This window comes from Oncorhynchus mykiss, chromosome 10 (genome assembly GCF_013265735.2).
Source record: "Oncorhynchus mykiss isolate Arlee chromosome 10, USDA_OmykA_1.1, whole genome shotgun sequence".
Classification (NCBI taxonomy): domain Eukaryota; kingdom Metazoa; phylum Chordata; class Actinopteri; order Salmoniformes; family Salmonidae; genus Oncorhynchus; species Oncorhynchus mykiss.
The window spans coordinates 79871100-79878187 of NC_048574.1; positions in this window are offsets into that span (position 1 = coordinate 79871100).

Here is a 7088-nt window from a genome sequence, read left to right on the forward strand (position 1 = left end):
GAAGGACTGTTGTCTACTATATACTAGTTGATCCAACATGGAGTCTAGAAGGACTGTTGTCTACTATATACTAGTTGATCCAACATGGAGTCTAGAAGGACTGTTGTCTACTATATACTAGTTGATCCAACATGGAGTCTAGAAGGACTGTTGTCTACTATATACTAGTTGATCCAACATGGAGTCTAGAAGGACTGTTGTCTACTATATACTAGTTGATCCAACATGGAGTCTAGAAGGACTGTTGTCTACTATATACTAGTTGATCCAACATGGAGTCTAGAAGGACTGTTGTCTACTATATACTAGTTGATCCAACATGGAGTCTAGAAGGACTGTTGTCTACTATATACTAGTTGATCCAACATGGAGTCTAGAAGGACTGTTGTCTGCTATATACTAGTTGATCCAACATGGAGTCTAGATGGACTGTTCTCTACTATATAATAGTTGATCTAACATGGAGTCTAGAAGGACTGTTGTCTACTGTATAATAGTTGATCTAACATGGAGTCTAGAAGGACTGTTGTCTACTGTATAATAGTTGATCTAACATGGAGTCTAGAAGGACTGTTGTCTACTATATACTAGTAGATCCAACATGGAGTCTAGAAGGACTGTTGTCTACTATATACTAGTTGATCCAACATGGAGTCTAGAAGGACTGTTCTCTACTATATAATAGTTGATCTAACATGGAGTCTAGAAGGACTGTTGTCTACTGTATAATAGTTGATCTAACATGGAGTCTAGAAGGACTGTTCTCTACTAGATAATAGTTGATCTAACATGGAGTCTAGAAGGACTTTTGTCTACTATATCATAGTTGATCTAACATGGAGTCTAGAAGGACTGTTGTCTACTGTATAATACTTGATCTAACATGGAGTCTACAAGGACTGTTGTCTACTGTATAATAGTTGATCTAACATGGAGTCTAGAAGGACTGTTGTCTACTATATCATAGTTGATCTAACATGGAGTCTAGAAGGACTGTTGTCTACTGTATACTAGTTGATCCATCATGGATTCTAGAAGGACTGTTGTCTACTATATACTAGTTGATCCAACATGGAGTCTAGAAGGACTGTTGTCTACTATATACTAGTTGATCCAATATGGAGTCTAGAAGGACTGTTGTCTACTATATACTAGTTGATCCAACATGGAGTCTAGAAGGACTGTTGTCTACTATATACTAGTTGATCTAACATGGAGTCTAGAAGGACTGTTGTCTACTATATACTAGTTGATCCAACATGGAGTCTAGAAGGACTGTTGTCTACTATATACTAGTTGATCCAACATGGAGTCTAGAAGGACTGTTGTCTACTATATACTAGTTGATCCAACATGGAGTCTAGAAGGACTGTTGTCTACTATATACTAGTTGATCCAACATGGAGTCTAGAAGGACTGTTGTCTACTATATACTAGTTGATCCAACATGGAGTCTAGAAGGACTGTTGTCTACTATATACTAGTTGATCCAACATGGAGTCTAGAAGGACTGTTGTCTACTATATACTAGTTGATCCAACATGGAGTCTAGAAGGACTGTTGTCTACTATATACTAGTTGATCCAACATGGAGTCTAGAAGGACTGTTGTCTACTATATACTAGTTGATCCAACATGGAGTCTAGAAGGACTGTTGTCTACTATATACTAGTTGATCCAACATGGAGTCTAGAAGGACTGTTGTCTACTATATACTAGTTGATCCAACATGGAGTCTAGAAGGACTGTTGTCTACTGTATAATAGTTGATCTAACATGGAGTCTAGAAGGACTGTTGTCTACTATATACTAGTTGATCCAACATGGAGTCTAGAAGGACTGTTGTCTACTATATACTAGTTGATCCAACATGGAGTCTAGAAGGACTGTTCTCTACTATATAATAGTTGATCTAACATGGAGTCTAGAAGGACTGTTGTCTACTGTATAATAGTTGATCTAACATGGAGTCTAGAAGGACTGTTCTCTACTAGATAATAGTTGATCTAACATGGAGTCTAGAAGGACTGTTGTCTACTATATCATAGTTGATCTAACATGGAGTCTAGAAGGACTGTTGTCTACTGTATAATACTTGATCTAACATGGAGTCTACAAGGACTGTTGTCTACTGTATAATAGTTGATCTAACATGGAGTCTAGAAGGACTGTTGTCTACTATATCATAGTTGATCTAACATGGAGTCTAGAAGGACTGTTGTCTACTGTATACTAGTTGATCCATCATGGATTCTAGAAGGACTGTTGTCTACTATATACTAGTTGATCCAACATGGAGTCTAGAAGGACTGTTGTCTACTATATACTAGTTGATCCAACATGGAGTCTAGAAGGACTGTTGTCTACTATATACTAGTTGATCCAACATGGAGTCTAGAAGGACTGTTGTCTACTATATACTAGTTGATCTAACATGGAGTCTAGAAGGACTGTTGTCTACTATATACTAGTTGATCCAACATGGAGTCTAGAAGGACTGTTGTCTACTATATACTAGTTGATCCAACATGGAGTCTAGAAGGACTGTTGTCTACTATATACTAGTTGATCCAACATGGAGTCTAGAAGGACTGTTGTCTACTATATACTAGTTGATCCAACATGGAGTCTAGAAGGACTGTTGTCTACTATATACTAGTTGATCCAACATGGAGTCTAGAAGGACTGTTGTCTACTATATACTAGTTGATCCAACATGGAGTCTAGAAGGACTGTTGTCTACTATATACTAGTTGATCCAACATGGAGTCTAGAAGGACTGTTCTCTACTATATAATAGTTGATCTAACATGGAGTCTAGAAGGACTGTTGTCTACTGTATAATAGTTGATCTAACATGGAGTCTAGAAGGACTGTTGTCTACTGTATAATAGTTGATCCAACATGGAGTCTAGAAGGACTGTTGTCTACTGTATAATAGTTGATCCAACATGGAGTCTAGAAGGACTGTTCTCTACTATATAATAGTTGATCTAACATGGAGTCTAGAAGGACTGTTGTCTACTATATACTAGTTGATCCAACATGGAGTCTAGAAGGACTGTTGTCTACTATATACTAGTTGATCCAACATGGAGTCTAGAAGGACTGTTCTCTACTATATAATAGTTGATCTAACATGGAGTCTAGAAGGACTGTTGTCTACTATATTATAGTTGATCTAACATGGAGTCTAGAAGGACTGTTGTCTACTGTATAATAGTTGATCTAACTTGGAGTCTAGAAGGACTGTTGTCTACTGTATAATAGTTGATCTAACATGGAGTCTAGAAGGACTGTTGTCTACTATATCATAGTTGATCTAACATGGAGTCTAGAAGGACTGTTGTCTACTGTATAATAGTTGATCTAACATGGAGTCTAGAAGGACTGTTGTCTACTGTATAATAGTTGATCTAACATGGAGTCTAGAAGGACTGTTGTCTACTATATCATAGTTGATCTAACATGGAGTCTAGAAGGACTGTTCTCTACTGTATAATAGTTGATCTAACATGGAGTCTAGAAGGACTGTTGTCTACTATATCATAGTTGATCTAACATGGAGTCTAGAAGGACTGTTGTCTACTGTATACTAGTTGATCCAACATGGAGTCTAGAAGGACTGTTGTCTACTATATAATAGTTGATCTAACATGGAGTCTAGAAGGACTGTTGTCTACTGTATAATAGTTGATCTAACATGGAGTCTAGAAGGACTGTTGTCTACTGTATAATAGTTGATCCAACATGGAGTCTAGAATGACTGTTGTCTACTGTATAATAGTTGATCCAACATGGAGTCTAGAAGGACTGTTCTCTACTATATACTAGTTGATCCAACATGGAGTCTAGAAGGACTGTTCTCTACTGTATACTAGTTGATCCAACATGGAGTCTAGAAGGACTGTTGTCTACTATATACTAGTTGATCCAACATGGAGTCTAGAAGGACTGTTGTCTACTATATCATAGTTGATCTAACATGGAGTCTAGAAGGACTGTTCTCTACTGTATAATAGTTGATCTAACATGGAGTCTAGAAGGACTGTTGTCTACTATATCATAGTTGATCTAACATGGAGTCTAGAAGGACTGTTGTCTACTGTATACTAGTTGATCCAACATGGAGTCTAGAAGGACTGTTGTCTACTATATACTAGTTGATCCAACATGGAGTCTAGAAGGACTGTTGTCTACTATATACTAGTTCATTCCAACATGGAGTCTAGAAGGACTTTTCTCTACTGTATACTAGTTGATCCAACATGGAGTCTAGAAGGACTGTTGTCTACTATATACTAGTTGATCCAACATGGAGTCTAGAAGGACTGTTGTCTACTATATACTAGTTGATCCAACATGGAGTCTAGAAGGACTGTTGTCTACTGTATAATAGTTGATCTAACATGGAGTCTAGAAGGACTGTTGTCTACTGTATAATAGTTGATCTAACATGGAGTCTAGAAGGACTGTTGTCTACTATATCATAGTTGGTCTAACATGGAGTCTAGAAGGACAGTTCTCTACTATATAATAGTTGATCTAATATGGAGTCTGGAAGGACTGTTCTCTACTATATAATTGTTGATCTAATATGGAGTCTGGAAGGACTGTTCTCTACTGTATAATAGTTGATCTAACATGGAGTCTAGAAGGACTGTTCTCTACTGTATAATAGTTGATCTAACATGGAGTCTAGAAGGACTGTTCTCTACAGTATAATAGTTGATCTAACATGGAGTCTAGAAGGACTGTTCTCTACTGTATAAAGTTGATCTAACATGGAGTCTAGAAGGACTGTTCTCTACTGTGTAATAGTTGATCTAACATGGAGTCTAGAAGGACTGTTCTCTGCTATATAATAGTTGATCTAACATGGAGTCTAGCAGGGTTCACGGGAAGCCAGGCTAGGCTGTACAAAAACATCACTGGCAGGGGAATTAATGATCATCTTGGGGGGGGGGGGGGGGGCTCCATTGTGGTATGCTGCTCTGATAGATAGTCCACGGAATTTCTCTAGTAATGTCTTAAAACCCTGGTCATGGCGTCCCGACAGTGTATGGAGACCTTCCATAAGCCTCTGAAGTAGCTCCTCATGTTTTTCAATGGTGACTCCCTGCAGGGAGACAACTTTGAAGAGCCGGACAGAGTCGGCTGGGTGAGTCGTGACCAGTTCATAGTGTAATGACAAAGAGGCAGAGACAGATACAGGAGGCAGATGGTTTGAGTCTCTGATATTTATTGAAATACAAGGGTTAGGCAATGGCCAGGTCAGGGACAGCCAGAAGTTCATAAACAAGGTCAGAGTCCGAAAGGTACAGTGGGGGGAGACAGCCTCGAGGTCAAGGCAGGCTGAATGGTCAGGCAGGTGGGCTCAGTGTCAAGGCAGGCTGAATGGTCAGGCAGACAGGCTCGAGGTCAAGGCAGGCTGAATGGTCAGGCAGGTGGGCTCAGTGTCAAGGCAGGCTGAATGGTCAGGCAGGTGGGCTCAGTGTCAAGGCAGGCTGAATGGTCAGGCAGGTGGGCTCAGTGTCAAGGCAGGCTGAATGGTCAGGCAGGTGGTCTGGGTGTCAAGGGCAGGCTGAATGGTCAGGCAGACAGGCTCGAGGTCAAGGCAGGCTGAATGGTCAGGCAGTTGGGCTCAGTGTCAAGGGCAGGCTGAATGGTCAGGCAGGTGGGCTCAGTGTTAGGGCAGGCTGAATGGTCAGGCAGACAGGCTCGAGGTCAAGGCAGGCTGAATTGTCAGGCAGGTGGGCTCAGTGTCAAGGCAGGTTGAATGGTCAGGCAGGTGGGCTGGGTGTCAAGGCAGGCTGCCAAAATATTTCAAACTACTTTCCTAATACAACGTTAGGTATTTTTAAACGTTAATAATCGATGAAATTGTAGACGGGGCAATCTGTATTCAATACATGAACGGAAAGAAACCAGCTCTGCTTTTCACGTCTTGCGCAACTCACAAAAGTGTCCCCAGTTCCGAGTTGGCCTACTTCTTCATAGCGCAAAGGAATAACCTCAACCATATTCCAAAGACTGGCGACATCGTGTGGAAGCGGTAGGAACTAAAAATAGGTTCCTATTAAATATCCAATGGCAAAGACAATTTAGTGAACGGAGAGGGGAAAGAAAAAAAAATCTGAAAAGTTAGTACTCGGGGTTTTGCCTGCTACATAAGTTCTGTTATACATAATTCAAACAGTTTTAGAAACCTCAGAGTGTTTTCTATCCAAATCTATCCTCTTGCTTGTGCCTGTAGGTTTCCCCTGGTAACGTTGCGACTGTAAAAAGGTTTGTAATTACCTGACAAAATCTTAGTCTGGGATTTAACCCACCGTCTCGCCGTCTCGCCACGAGAGAAGAGAAGAAATATAACTTTCTTTTTTGATCGGTGTTAAAAAAAATTTTTTGGGGGGGGGTGAATTTAATACGGTTTAAATGTTTACAAACTTGATGCTCTGAAATGAAAGCAACTTCTGAAAAGTTATATTACGCTGGCCTGGGTTGAATGGAGCGACGACGGGGGAGGGAGGAACGCTCAACTCAACTCAAACTGTAATCTCGGTCATGTTGTCATCAAGGCAGCTAGGTGCATCGCCCAGAGACATCTCTTTTCCATGAAATAAAAGTTTTAATTAATTGGGAAGGCAGATAAATCGTTCTTATCAAAATCAATCACCCCCCCTCCTCCTCAACAGACACCCCCCCCCCCCCTCACCAACAGACCCCTCCTCCCCGGTCAGTGTAACAGGAGAGGCCCTTCGTATCTGTTCGTTGGGCGTCAGGTGACCTGCTGTAAATACCATGTTGTCATCAAGGCAGCTAGGTGCATCTCTTTTCCATAAAATAAACGTTTTAATTATTTGAGAAGATAAATCGTTCTCATCAAAATCAATCACTTTTTTATGAAAACACAGAATGCTACTCATTACTCCACTCCGCTTAATTTACATAACATCTTTCCAAAGCGGAGCACCTGGCTCACGCCCAGGAGGCAGCCCTGCTCCAAAATGAATGCAAATACCCCCCCCCCCCCGGTTCAAACTCTCCCCACCGGGGTAACCCGGGCTCACGCCCAGGAGGGAAACTCC